This window comes from Pollicipes pollicipes, unplaced genomic scaffold (genome assembly GCF_011947565.3).
Source record: "Pollicipes pollicipes isolate AB1234 unplaced genomic scaffold, Ppol_2.1 Scaffold_2096;HRSCAF=2452_pilon_pilon_pilon, whole genome shotgun sequence".
NCBI classification, from domain to species: Eukaryota; Metazoa; Arthropoda; class Thecostraca; order Pollicipedomorpha; family Pollicipedidae; genus Pollicipes; species Pollicipes pollicipes.
Window position 1 is genome coordinate 14,231 of NW_023596047.1, and position 14,578 is coordinate 28,808.

Below are 14,578 nucleotides of genomic sequence, written 5' to 3' on the forward strand. Positions count from 1 at the left end.
TGAGCCAGCCGCGGCGGGGCGACCGGGCGCCGCCGCCGCCGCTGGCCTCGCTGCTCGGCGACGCCACCTGCCGGCCGTTCCGCGTTGCGCCCCGAGGCGCGCCAGATCTGGCAGCAGCACACGGGCGGCTCGGTGGGCGCGCTGCTCGGCCAGCCATTGCCGGGCGCGGCCTCGGCCTCGGCGCCGCCGGCGCCACCGCCGCGCTACCGGCTGTTGTGTCCGGTGAGAGGACACCCCCTCCCCCTCCCCTCAGGCCCCGGGCTAGGTGTGGTGTGTGCCGTCTGGAGAGGTGCGGTCATGCGGAGACGCTAGAGAGATAGCGGTGGGCGCTAGGGAGAGCAGGAGATGGCAGGGGTGCCAGGGAGAGCAGGAGATGGCAGGGGCGCCCAGGAGAGCAGGAGTTGGCAGGGGCGCTAGGGAGAGCAGGAGATAGCAGGGGCACTGGGGAAGCAGGAGATGGCAGGGGGCGCCCAGGAGAGCATTGGGGATGCCAGGGTAGAGCAGGAGATGGCAGGGGCGCCCAGGAGAGCATTGGGGATGCCAGGGAGAGCAGGAGATAGGCAGGGGCACCAGGGAGAGCAGGAGATGGCGGGGGCGCCCAGGAGAGCAGGAGATAGCAGGGGTGGCCGAGGGAGAGCAGGAGATAGCGGGGCACCTGGGATAGTGGGAGATAGCAGGGGGCCTGGGAGAAGTGGGAGATAGCAGGGGGTGCCTGGGAGAGCAGGAGATAGCAGGGGCAACCCGGGGAGAGCAGGAGATGGCAGGGGGTGCCAGGGAGAGCAGAGATGGCAGGGGGTGCCAGGGAGAGCAGGAGATGGCAGGGGTGCCAGGGGAGAGCAGGAGGCAGGGGCACCCAGGAGAGCATTGGGGATGGCAGGGGGCACCAGGGAGAGAGCAGGAGATGGCAGGGGTGCCAGGGAGAGCAGGAGGCAGGGGCACCCAGGAGAGCATTGGGGATGGCAGGGGCACCAGGGAGAGCAGGAGATGGCAGGGGCACCCAGGAGAGCATTGGGGATGCCAGGGAGAGCAGGAGATAGCAGGGGTGCCAGGGAGAGCAGGAGATAGCAGGGGCACCTGGGAGAGTGGGAGATAGCAGGGGTGCCTGGGGGAGCAGGAGATAGCAGGGGTGCTAGGGACAGCAGGAGAGAGCAAGGAGTGCAAGAGAGAATGGGGAACTGGCTTTGTTTTGACAGCCCGGAGCCCTGCCGGACGAGTTTCGGACTAGGCCTGATTCGATGCGAAGCATGCCTAGTCGCAGCTCTCTGGAATGTGTTATCCAGCATCAGCAGCGCAGATTTTTAGGCCTCTAGTGATTGGTGGGTATAGTTGCATCTGTGAGCTGTGGATGAGGCTCTCACGTCACTGGGACGCCTGGTTGCACGCTGAAACTGCTTTGGCCAGGACCATTCGCTGATTACCCCATCTCTTCCTAGCAGGCTCGGATGGGGTCAACGCCCGCGAGAAGCTGCGGACCAATCGCAGCCTAGGACGTCAGAACGGCGGTCATCGGCAGCCAATGAGAGCGTTGCCCATTAATGGCGTCACAGAGGTGAGCGCCAACGGGCTGCACATATATCCGGAAAATCGGGAAAGCATAGTTTCGAGTGACACCGTAGGTCCACGAGCTTTCGAGACTGGCGAGCTCAGCATGTAAGAGCGCCGCGTAGCTCAGCAGTCGGGATTCAGCTGTCGGCGTAACTTGTGACCGCTTGATTACGCTGTGGTCATTAAGATCGGTACAATGTTATCACTATTCTAGATAGCTTCCAAATCAGCAGTAGCAATGATGGTTGCGTGAAACAAGCAGTGCCCAGCTGTGCCGCCGCTGACCGCCGCGCGCGCGCCGCCGCCAGGAGGCGCTGGGCTGCTCGCGCTCCTGCTCGTCGGCTGCCTCCCTGTCGGTCAGCCCGCGCTCGCCGCGGCGGCAGCTGGACCTGAGCCGGCCAGACGGCGCGCCCGCCGCTGTGGAGGGCCTGCACGGCGTGCGGCTCCTCTCGCCGCCTTCCCCCGACCGCCGGCGCGCGTCCGCCGAGAACGGCCGCCGCTCGCCAGACCGCGACGGCGTGCCGGCGTGCGGCCAGAACGGCGGAGGGATGCCTGCGCTCGGTGAAGGAATGCCTTTATCGGATGACGGAATCCCGGTACTCGATGGAGGAATTTCGTTATCTGGTGACAGTGGTAGAGGGATTTCTTCACCGGTCGAACTGCCGACGCGGGGCGTCGGCAACGGCCGCAGCTCGTCCCCCTCAGACGCCGGCCCCCGACTGCCTCCCTGCGTGGGCTTCGACATGCGGCCAACGCTGCGCGGACCGGACAGAGCCAACTGGCCCGCATGCGCCGCGCATGGTGACTCGCCCTCCCCGCGCTCCGACGGCGGGCCGATGACCTCGCTGCGGCAACGGCAGCGTCGCCGAATCAGACCGCTCCGACGCCGCCGAGCGGCGCCGGCGGCTGCGCGCCCTGGTGGACGGCCTGCGGCGGACGCCTGATCACGTGACCGCGCCCGTGACGTCAGGCCGGGGGGCCGCGCGGCGACGGGCGGCCGGTCCGCCGCCGCTCGCCGTGACCTCAGACTCGGTGATGACGCGCTTCAGCGACGAGACGCGCCTCAGCTTCCGCGAGCTGGCCATCGAGCGGGCGGCGGCGCCCTACCGCGCAGCGCCATCGATCGCCTCCAGTCGCGACTTCAAGTCGTCGGAGTCGCTTCGAGGTGGCGCGGCGGTGGCGCCTGGCGCTGGCCGGCTGCTCAGCAAGCGCAAGTCGCAGAGCGTGACGCGGCTGGCACCGGCGGCGCCGGCGCGGCTGGACAAGGCGCGCAGCGTGACGACCCTGGCCGACCGGAGCGGGCCGGACACGGCGATGCCGGGTCAGGGTCAGGGTCAGGGTCAAGGTGAAGGCCCTCAGCGGGAGGACCCGGCCGGGCGACTGCAGGCCTCGCCCAAACCGTCACCAGCCTCGTCGGAGACCAAGGTCAGTGACGCGGAATGCCAGGACTGATGCATAGGTGGGCCTGGGTCTCCCGCACCTGGTCTGCGCATGGGTGCTCTTGTTATTCGGCCCCGAGATGGGTCACTGCCAAATGATAATGTCATTGCAGTTTGGTATTTCTGGTTCAAACAGGGGTTCGCTTTAACCTGAAATCTTAATTTCCGTGGCTTGCATGGTTCCTGGTTGGCACATGATACACTTTTGACATTATTTGTCTTATGTCACGTCACTTGCATGCATGCATAGTCAGGCATTTAATGTTCTGCTGTGAAGCTTCTCCACAAGTGAGGTGCCGTTGTCGCGGGCTCAGATTTGGCTGTTGTCGGTGAAGCGCTCTGGGGCTCTGGTGATCCGGAACACTGGCGCTCTGGTGGTCCGGAGCGCTCTGGCGCGCTCTGGTGGTCCGGAGCGCTCCTTGGCGCTGGTGATCCGGAGCGCTCTGGGGCTCTGGTGGTCCGGAGCGCTCTGGCGCTGGTGATCCGGAGCGCTCTGGCGCTCTGGTGGTCCGGAGCGCTCTGGCGCTGGTGATCCGGAGCGCTCTGGCGCTGGTGATCCGGAGCGCTCTGGGGGCTCTGGTGGTCCGGAGCGCTTGACCCTCCTGTGGTCCGGGGCGCTCTGGCGCTCCTGGTGGTTCGGAGCGCCCTGGCTGGTACCTCACCGCCGCGCAAGCTCAGCTGCGGCAGGCAGATCCCACCGATTGTAGCGACGCGTCCGCTCGCGCGGCAGCCGACGGTGGACTTCGTGCGGCGGAATCGGCAGCTGGCGGCAAGCCAGCGGAATCGGAGGAGCCGCAGCCAGCCGCCACCGCCCGAGGCCCGGCCGCAGCCGCAGCCCGGCCAGGTGCCCAGGTATGGAACAGGAGGCGGCCCTCTGACGGCCGGCAGCGGGCGAGCGCCGTCCGCGGGGGTCGCTGCCGATGTACAATGCCAGCGGCGAGACGGCGGGCTGCATTGTCAGTTGCCAGTTTTGGATGCTGGTTTCCTCGAACCGTTCCATGTTGAACGCGGGCCCTGCCGCCCGATGTTGGCGTAGGAGGTGCTCTGAACAGCATGACTAGCGTTTGGAGATCGGAAATCGACTGTCAGCTGGGCATGCTGCTGAGCGGCGAGCGGTCCCAAGTGGTGTGGTGCGTGCGTGCGTGCGTGCGTGCGTGCGTGCGTGCGTGCGTGCGTGCGTGCGTGCGTGCGTGCGTGCGTGCGTGCGTGCGTGTGTGTGTGTGTGTGTGTGTGTGTGTGTGTGTGTGTGTGTGTGTGTGTGTGTGCGCATGTGTGTGTGGGTGTGTGCGTGTGTGTGTCCTCGCGTGCTTGTCTTCGTGTGTTTGTGCTCATGTGGGTGTCCTCACGCATGTCCTCCTCACGCGTGTCCTGACATGTGTACGCGCTGCAGGTACCTGCGTCGGCGGCAGGAGGAGTGGCGCGAGGCCCGGGAGGAGGAGCGCCGCCGCCGTCCTGATCCCGCCTGCCCGCCCGACCACAGCCGCATGCCCGACGAGGAGCGGCTCCAGACGCTCGCCGTCCTCAGAGAGAGTAAGGAGGCGGGGCTGCACGTACTCAGGGGGGACGGGTGAGAGGCCGTCAGAGAGGCGGAGACGAGCGGGACCGGAGGCCGGCCACGTGGTGCGTGCTGAGGGAGAGCAAGGAGACAAGGGGAGACGCGAGACGGTCGTCAGATGAGGGAAAAAGACGCGAGATGAAAACTAATGGCGGCGTAGGCACCGTGCTGGGCGCCGTGCAGTGGCAGAAGCCCGCTGCCTGTCTGCTGTGTCTGTGCGTGTGTGACAGCCGTGGCCCATGTCTCTCCAGACCAGGAGAGCCTGCTGTGTGTGTGTTTGTGTGACAGCCGTGCCCCATGTCTCTCCAGACCAGGAGAGCGTGCTGTGTTTGCGTGTGTGACAGCCGTGCCCCATGTCTCTCCAGACCAGGAGAGCCTGCTGTCGGAGCTGCGCTCACTGCCGATCGCCCACTCCAGCGTCCGGCTGTTGGCGCAGCGCACCTCGCTGGAGCGCCAGCTGGAGAAGGTGGAGCAGGGCATCCGCATCTTCTCCCGGCCCAAGGTCTTCATCAAGAACGAGCCCTGACGCGGCGGGCGGCGGCGGCCGGGCTGGCGCGGAGCCGAGCCGCGCCGCGCCGAGCCCGGCCGGTGGGGCGGTCAGCGGTGGCGCAGACGGACTCCTCTGCCCCTGCTGAGGCCGGCCTGGCGTCGGACGGGACGCGGTGCTACCTCTGATGGGACACGGTTTGGCCTCTAAGCCTCGGCGCTCTTTCCCCAACGCCCGTGAAAGGCCGAGTGGACGGATGCGTCGGAGCATGCGGTGCGTTAAAATTGCACGTGCAGTGTTTTGTCGGTGTGGGTGGAATGCGTTGCCAGGGAGCCGCACCCGTTCCGTTCAGTTCAGACAGGAATTGCGCGGACCGAGCTGAGCACTGTCCCCGGCGTAGGGTCGTCACGGGGTGGGGACACCGCCCCGCACCTTCCCGATCTCCCAGTGCGGCGGTGTCGGCCATAGCGCCTGCAGCGCTGCATTCTACGGGTGGACGGCGCGGGGCGTTGTCGAGCTGGTGCGATGTTGTGCGCGTCAGCGCGCCACCATGCCAACGGTGCGTCGTGTTGCGTGTGACTTCCGTCGAGCCCGGTCTCGTTCGGAGCGGCTCGGCGCCGGAGATGGTAACGCCCGTGACCTGTGGCGGGAGCCTCCAGGCCGGTGGATGGCTCGCCCCGCTCGGAGGCGTGCCAGGCCGGTGGGTGGCTCGCCTCGCTCGGAGGCCAGCCGTCGTCAGGCGCGGCTGTCGACTGTCACCCGGTCGTGCGCGTGAGGCCGGGGCGGGCGCGGCGCGTGCGGCGCCGCTCGCCTGGCGTCCGTCCGGCGGCGTCTGGCGACGCTCCCGGTCCGCCGACGGCCGAGCTGTCCCGGCGCCCGCGCCCGCTGCAACTGAGCCCACACGGAGCCTCGTGACCAGGCGGCGGGGTGCACCGGCCGGCCCAGAGGCACCGGCTGGGGGCGTCTCCGCCGCGCGGTGCAGGATGGAGGGAGGGGGGGACCTGCTGCGGAGCTGCCGCTGTTCACCTGGAATGGAGGGGGGGGGGGGGCGTCAGCGGAGGGCCGCCTCGGCCGCCCCATGCAACGCGCGTCGTGCCTTGGTGCTTGACGTGCATTGAAGTGTCGTTCCGTCCGCGAAACCAAACAGGAGGGTCCAATATTGAGCTTGGTTTTCGTGCTCTCTTCCACGCTGGAGAAATTGCAGGATGTGTTACGTGGAGTGGAGTCGCGTACTATTCCGTATGCGTTACAGTACCGTGTGTTTGTAGGGGCCTGAGAGCCGACCCTTGCGAATCCGCTGTGATATTGAGGGCCCGACTAGATGATCTCTCTCCAAAGTCATAGAAGTTCCGCCGCCTCCGCTGATGGGGCGCGGCGAGCGCGGACGCCCTCCGCACCATCCGAAGAGTAGATTAGATCCGCACTGTTTAGTTTGCTCCAGGAATGCCTGCCTAGTCACGTGTTTTTCGTGTGTGGGTGTGCGCCGCTGGAGAGTTCGCCGGCGGTGCGAGCGTGTTGCTCCGGCGGCGCCGCGTTGGTTCGGCGGCGCTGTCCGGCCCTTGCCGCGCGCCGGTGGGCCGACCCACGGCTGCGCGTCCGTGAAATACACACCACTGTGTTGGCATCGGTGTGGTGAGGTGAGAGAGTGAGAGTGAGGCAGCAAGATGGCCGAATTCTGGAGCCAGAAGTCCCAAAAGTGCCTGTCCTACAACGGCGCTCGTGTGCTTTCATGAATGCATCCGCGCCTATAATCTGCATTTTCTGTTCGTAAAAAGATGAACGGGAACATTACCCGCCTGGGGTGTTCGCAAGTGGGCGGCTAGAGCGCTCTCGGTGAAAATCCGCCGGTTTCGTGCGTTTATTGCTTGCTCGCTGAAATCCGAGGACATAAAAAACATTGTACGAAGACGAGTACGTCGCAAACGGCCTGATGTGCCATGACGCTAGCGGCTAGTGGGCTACCCCGTTCCACCGGCTCCACGGCCCGGCCAGCCGGTCCAATAACGCCGTTCGAAGACAGCCTCCCGGTGAGGTGCTGTTGGACAGCCCCGCCGACAGTCAGCCCCACCCGTCGGCTACACGTTAAAGTACAGAAAATCCAGCAGCATGGCGGCGCCCAGAAGCGTGATCTTGGCGCGCGACGGCAGGCCGCGGTCGAACTGCACGCCGTAGTTGTCGCTGCGGCGGAACACGTCGACGTTGAGCGGCCTCCAGCGGGCCCCGACGCTGCCCAGGCGCGCGCGCCCGTACATGCTGAGGATGTGGAAGCTGCTGGTGGCGTTTGTGGCGCAGCAGCCGCGGCGCGGGCCGCGCACGCGCAGCACCACGCCACCGCGGATGCCGCTGCAGACGAACTCGGCGCGGGTCGGGTGCCAGCGCTGCCGGATGACACCGTAGAACAGCTCCGACGGGGCGGCGTCTGTTCGCGTCCTGCCGGCGTGCGGGGCAGAGGTCAGGGGAGGGGGCGCTGAGGCGGTCATCAGTGTGTGCAAGGTCATCGACGTGCGCTCTCCGCCAGCGCTCTGGCGGATACCGAATGGCAGTATTGCCGAGTTATTGCTTGCCAACACACGGCCTGTGATTTGTTTGTTTGGATTCACTGCATAACTCCGTTAGGAGTATAGGGTTGTAGATTGTGACGCAAAACAGCAATTTTTTTCGCGTCATTTGACATCGTTTCCACATTTCATTCATATCCAGTAGCATTAGATGTTAGAGGCGCAGGTCTTCGCCCTGCGGAGTACATGATGAAGTCATTGTTGGCGGCCCCTGTCACTGCTCTTCCCACCTGGTGCCCTCCTGTGTACGGATCATGTCCCTGAGGTAGGCCTGCTGCAGACAGCAGGGGCTCCAGCAGGGGTCCCATCTGGTGCTCCTCCTGTGTACGGATCATGTCCCTGAGGTAGGCCTGCTGCAGACAGCAGGGGCTCCAGCAGGGGTCCCACCTGGTGCTCCTCCTGTGTACGGATCACGTCCCTGAGGTAGGCCCTCTGCAGACAGCGGGGGCTCCAGCAGGTGGTCCCACCTGGTGCTCCCCCTGTGCACGATCAGGTCCCTGAGGGAGGCCCGCTGCAGACAGCAGGGGCTCCAGCAGGTGGTCCCACCTGGTGCTCCTCCTGTGTACGGATCACGTCCCTGAGGTAGGCCCGCTGCAGACAGCAGGGGCTCCAGCAGGTGGCGCATGCCAGGCGGCGGCGGAACAGCGCCACCGGACGCTCTTCCAGGTCGTAGAGCTGAACCCGATGTCACATAGAAGTCATAAGACACGAGGGCAAACGTGATGAACGGGTCATAAAGGTCACACGGCTAAATGGCAGACGCAATGCGACTGAGGCACACAGGCCTCAGACATTGGTGGTGGTCCTGATGCAGCTGATTAGCAGAGGGCATGCATGTACCGCAGCGCCCTCCATTGTGAAGACTCGGAGCTCCTCTCTTTCACGCTTCTGGGCAATTTAAAACACCCTGAACCACCAACTAAATCAAGATAACATGGTTCTTGCAAACTTCTCCGGAGTAATGGCACAGCGAAGCGCATCATTTATACAAAAAAGAACCAGCTTTCTTTGCCTGGGGGTGGGGACCAGGACGGGGATGGGTGGGGGACTACAGAGTCGGTGGTGGGAGGCTGGTCTAACTTAATCCCTACGACGTGCCCTGCCTCGGGAAGCCCTGAAGCCCTGCACGCTGCCGCTCTAGGGCAGAAAGCCGCATGTTTAGTGTCGGGCACTGGAACAGACGGCTGATCGCCTGCGGGCATGTGAGCGAGCCGACCCTCCAGGGGCGGATCTAGCCTGGAGTTGGGGGGGGGGGGGGCAACCGTTCGTCACCAGCTGGTTGGTGTGGAATCCGAGGTCCAGTGCATGGTGCCTCTCGCGAGTAGCTAGTAGGGACACCATTCAAGCACCGAAATGCTTTTGAAGCTAAATCAGAGGGTAAAACAAAGCAGTTAAAACAGCTAAAGTTAAAACAGACGGCAAGTAGACGAAACTTTTATGAAGTTCTGGGAATGTTTTCTTTTGGGGGGGGGGTAAAACATGCTCTCAGAGTTTTTGGGGGTCATGGCCCCGTGCCCCCCCCCCCTCCCCCCAGGATCAGCCTATGCGCTCCTCACCATCATCTGGAGAGGCCGGCGGTGGGCGGCACAGCAGCAACAGCAGCCGCGGCGCACAGCAGAGCGGTTCGTCTCCACGGCAAACAGCAGCGGGTTGCCGTGCTGGTCCATCACCATCAGCTTCTCGCCGCTGTATTCCTGTCGGCACGACGGCGGCCGGTCTGCCGTCGCCGCCTCCTCGCTTTGCACGCGTGTTGCGCGGTGGGGAAGCTGGGCGGTCAGCCGATAGCAGGGGGGACGTAGGAGACCGAGGAGGGGGAATCCCCTTCCAGAGCAGTGGGTGCCTGCAGCCGCTACATCACCTGGGACCGGTGGCTGAGGTAGAAACGCTGCCTACCCTGGCACCGGCGGCTGGAGAAGGGAGGCTTTCTCACCTGGAACCGGTGGCTGAGGTAGAAACGCTGCCTACCCTGGCACCGGCGGCTGAAGAAGGGAGGCTTTCTCACCTGGAACCGGTGGCTGAGGTAGATGGGCTGCATGACGAACAGCTCCACGTCCAGCAGCCTCGTCACCAGGCTCTCGCGGATCTCCGGCTGCTCGGCAATCCTGCCGATCAGCGTGTCGGCCAGCTGGAAGCGGCGCATCAGCGACTCGTGCGAGCCGAGCGCCGGCGCCGTCGGCTCCGTCAGCGAGAGGCAGGAGGCCAGCTCGGCCGGCGCTGACGTCACCGACGAGGCGTCTGGGTCGCCGGCCGACCCTGGCCGCGGCAGGAACGGCGCCGGGCCGTCGTTGAGAGGCGTCAGCGGCCGCGAGGAGGAGGAGCGGGACGAGGGCAGCTCCCGTGTCACCGCACCACCTGAGGTCACACGACAATGTGCGTCGCGGGGGGTCAGCACCCAAACACGCACTGTGGCAGCCACCTGCGCCAGACATGAGGGGGCCTGGAGGGGGCCTGGGACGCAGATGAGTTGCTTGGCTAAGCACGCGGCAAACAATGTTTCTCCGTCGAGGGACGTGCAGAGACAACACGGTGTCGCACATTCACAAACCACTGCCAGCCTGGCGTTATTCCACGTGGAGACCAGTTTACCCGCTGCCCAATTAGCTGACCATTTCACCCGCTGCCCTGTTAGCTGAGCAGGTGACTCGCTGCTCATCTTATGCATATTTTGTCTTGTTTCACTAGAAAAATGTTAGCTTTGCTATCCTTCGATTTTTGCTTGCAATTTCCCATTACTTTTGGTTCAATAGTCCAATTTTGGGCTTTAAGTCTCATGTTTTTGCTGCTTGTTTTTTGCCGCTATATTTCATTTGAATTGTTATCAACTGAAAGAAGCATTTCAGCTTTTGTGTTTTATTCACAGCTATCTGATATGAGGACAGATAAAGGTAAGTACAAGTGCGCATTAATTACCAGCTTCAGTGATGCCTGCTAACTCGCCTATCATCCTAAATGTTTCAGAATGCTGCACTTTTTCAGATTAGCATCGCGCTAATTTTGGTTATTCAAATTCTCCATTTGAAACATTCAAAGCAAGCCAGTTTTTCATAGCAACATCTACGAGGAGGGATAGAAATGACGTCCGTTGGTCTTTTGCAGGCATTTTTATCATATTTGTTGGTGAGCCTAGGGAGAACAGCAGACATGCGGAGAGGGATTACCTGAGCCGCCGTCCGCCGCCGACACGCGTGACCTGCCGAGTCGACCCTGACAGCACCTCTCGCCTCCTCACCGACGACGGCGTCCAGGCGTCACGGGCGCCGCTCCTGCCAAGTGACCTTGACCTCTCGTGTGACCTGACCTCGACAATGCGGGTCGGGCGTGACTATCCCTCACGGCCTGGCAGCCCTCGCCGCAGTCCTCGGCTGACCCGGGCAGGGCGGGGTCACCAGGGGTCAGCAGCCTCCCGTTGGAGGCCAGGTCAGGGTCACCATGCACGACCACGCTAACGGTGATCTTGCTGTCGTCGGTGCAAGACATGGCGTCTCTGCCGAGTGTTCGCTCACTTCGTTCCCAACTTCCTTACAGTGACATCAATGCATTTCTTGCTAGCTTTCACCTACAGAAATGTTATAACAAGTGCTAAGATTATTTTAAGGTGACTTCCATAGATGTTGAGGAAGAAGGCTCACGGCAGGCACCAGTGGTGTGAACAAAGACTTGCAAAAAAAAAAACGCTTAGGGGAGAATCACAGTATATCACTTGGGAGGTGTCCGGCCTCTTACATCGAAGAAAAGGTATAACAAAAGTCTGCAGAGGTCTGCATGGTACATGAAGCTGTGACAAAAAGAGAGCGGAGCAGTGTTTTTGTGCACTGAGAGCAGCCGATTTTTAAAGCTTATTTTCAGTGATGTCAAGCTCGTGCAATTGCAAATGTGTGCCACTGCCAACAATGCTTGATATGAGGATAAGGTCAGGAAAACTATGAGGCTGTTCAGCGCATTTGTGAGGAACATTATTCACCTAGATAAGACGGTAGTATTGACATTATTCCTCCGAGAAAGGCCAGGAGAATGGAGTTATGGTTGGGTCTATATTCCTGCAGCATTCTTTTATCGAAACAAGAGCAGAGAAAGGCCTTAAAGCTATATTGTTATCTGCATTTCTGAGCAATGATGCGCCATCCGCGCAGTGCTTCATCCAGGCACCGCATGGGCACATGCCGCACAGTTTAGGTGTGTGGGGGGGGGGGGGGGGCGGAAGCATTGTTCTTTGGAAAATGCGCAAGGTTTATTTATTGCAAAGTTTGTCCTACACCTTGAGATGAACGTGTGTGTAGTGGCACGCCCATGTGAGAAGCTTGGGCACGGACGCTTCGTCGCCAAATTAAGCTCCGTTTCCGGCGTGGCGCCATTCCACAGTACCGCGCTGCTACAGTCGGTGCACCTAATTTTGAACAAAGATTGCACCTACAGCACGTAGTTTTGGAGTTACGTGGCGTGTTTTGCAGTTCCTAGTCACGTTGTGTAACTTCATAGTTTTTATCCACGAAGACACTTAGATTGCTGTTGACTTTGACCGCTCATATCAGCATTGCTAATGAGCTGTGCTCTCAGTTATGTAAGTTGTTTCTTGTAAGCCATCTCATGAAACGACAGATGAAAAATACGAAGCAGTCTAACAGAAGGTATGGTGCCTTTCGTACGTGACAAATTCCGTTTGAAGTCGGCTATTGTCTATACAAAGTGTGAAACCTTTCGTCCTGATAAGCGCATGCGCATATTCGTGAACGAGACTAGCTAAACGAATTTTGCCTGCTCCAATTCACAATCAGTGTTTTCGCTATACTGTACACGTATTTGCACGCATTTGTGGTCATTTTAAGGGAGCATCGTTGCGTTTAACTTGCGTTGTTTCAGCGTCCCAGCAATAGCATTTTTAAGCTTTCAGGTCAACTTCATTGCGGAAGTTGCCTTTTTCATACGCCAGGGGAATTGGTCTCCAGTTCTCTTGACAGGCTGCCGACCCAGGTCGTAGGTTTTGATCTCAGAGACATTCAAAAGGGGAGCGGCGTGATCGGCAAGTTCATGTTCCACACCGTACATGAGGACACCCCTGCGGGGGAGAAATGTCCAGGACACCTAATCTTCTGTTGAAATTATTAGAGAGGTGCACAAGCGTTCTACGGTATGCAGGCTTGCTTTTAAAAAGGAAACGTAGTGTACGCTGTCGCGCGCCCTTGTGTGCAGCGCCAACGACCGCAGTGGCCGTACTAGCGCCTAATGACCCTGGTGCTGTCGGGATTCGAACCCGGACTCCTCACGCTGGAGTCGAAGTAGTTTTTTATCAGTAATCAATTCTGACTGAATCTTGAACATTTTAAGACGAACATTGATAACCCACGTTAATGCAAGTTTAGGACCCCATTTCATCAACAATCTATGTTCAGGGACTCCTCAATATCTCTGAAGAAAACAGAAAAACACGGAACTGGAGCCTTCGTGACAATTATTGGACCACCTTTGGCGGCCAGGGATGTTGTTGCGTCAATGAGGGTTCCTATGCTGACGCAGAGCTGCGCGGATCAGAAGGCCTCCCGTGGCAGGGAGGGGAACAATGTGATATTATATATCCTTCCAATGGCCCCTGGATCGACCAGAAGATCCCGCCCCGTGTCGCCAGAATGACAGCCAGAAGACGCTTCGCGATGGGACGGAGTGGCCCTTCAGCTCTTGACCGGAACCGGTGATGTGCCCCTGGCGTTCTACTCAAGGGCCTGTTGCCCGGAAGGAAATAAGTGGCCTCATTGTTATTGAGTAGAGTTGGCGGTCTCATTATTTTTTAATAGAGTGGGTCGAAATATATTTTTTTTAACGAGCAAGGCCATCTCATGTTTGCCCAAGAACGTTCATTTTTCAGAACGGATTAGTGAAAAAAGTGCATGAAAAGGTTTCAACATGCCCGCCCGCAACCTCGCGAGCAAGGACAGCGATAGTCTGAGTTGCAGCTTCTGTAAAACCGAACGGCGTCGGCCACTTCAAGTGCCACCAGACGGCGGGCGCCGTGTTAATCTGTCTTCTGGACAGATTCATAGTTACAGAAACACGAAAAAATGGAGCATCTACCTTTTCTATTCCAATTCCACCACCAGATTCCAGTACCACTTCGCTGTGCTTTAAGGGCCAATCTATTCTTTTTATCAGTCTAAAAATCGCACACGTAAAATATGCGTCCAGACTGCCTTGTAGATGTAAGAGTTGATGTCCTGAAGTATTCAAAAGTACTTTTTCAGAAGCGTCATCATTTTCTTCCACCCGTTGGCCACGACTCGGTATTAGACGCTGCGCGGCCTACGGAGACTGCAACGCCTGACATCGAGGTGTTTTAAACTAAGATTTGCGAAGTACGCATGCTCAAAATTATGTTACATAAATTGTATTACTAAGCGATTTAAGTGTTTAATTGTAATCATTTCAGAACCGCTATCATTTTTGTTCATCGGTGGGCCGTGATGAAAAGATAACCACTAAGCTGGCGCTCTGCGGACTATGGAGACTGCAGCACCTGGTGTCGAGGTTTTTGTTGCCAAGATTTGCGATCGCGCACGTTAAAAACCACGTTATATAAATTGCATCACTAATCGATTCTGACTGACTGTCAAACGTTTCCAGACCAACATGGCTTGGCGATGTTAATACACATTGTTAACCACTCGTTCTACAATCAAAATTTTCGCCTTCAAATTTCGATTAAACATATCGATCTACAATTTACCCTCGCGATGTCCTTAATGTTGTAGAACGCAGATAAAACATTATGAAAAAGCTAGCTTCTGAGTTCTATCGGTTAGAAAAATTCACTAAGCCATGGCAGATTAAGAACACTGGTGATTTATTTCATGCGGTCGTTAAACGTTTGATTTCTGCAGTTTATTGACCTTAACACGCACTCGGGTGGGGGTCAAATTGACCCCCCCCCCCGAAGGTCTTACCACAGTGGTGTCCCAATGGTGAGGCGTAGGCTGCGCCAAACTTTCCATAGCTGTAGACAATTCAA

General features: G+C 59.6%; 1 long non-coding RNA gene across 1 annotated transcript; it reads left to right on the top strand.

Moving 5' to 3' along the window:
• Positions 1-3,773: 3,773 nt before the first annotated feature.
• Positions 3,774-5,037, top strand: LOC119096596 (uncharacterized). The gene is made up of 3 exons (XR_005094073.1): positions 3,774-3,836; positions 4,375-4,514; positions 4,905-5,037. It is a non-coding gene; the product is annotated as an uncharacterized LOC119096596 (long non-coding RNA).
• The last annotated feature ends 9,541 nt before the right edge of the window (positions 5,038-14,578 follow it).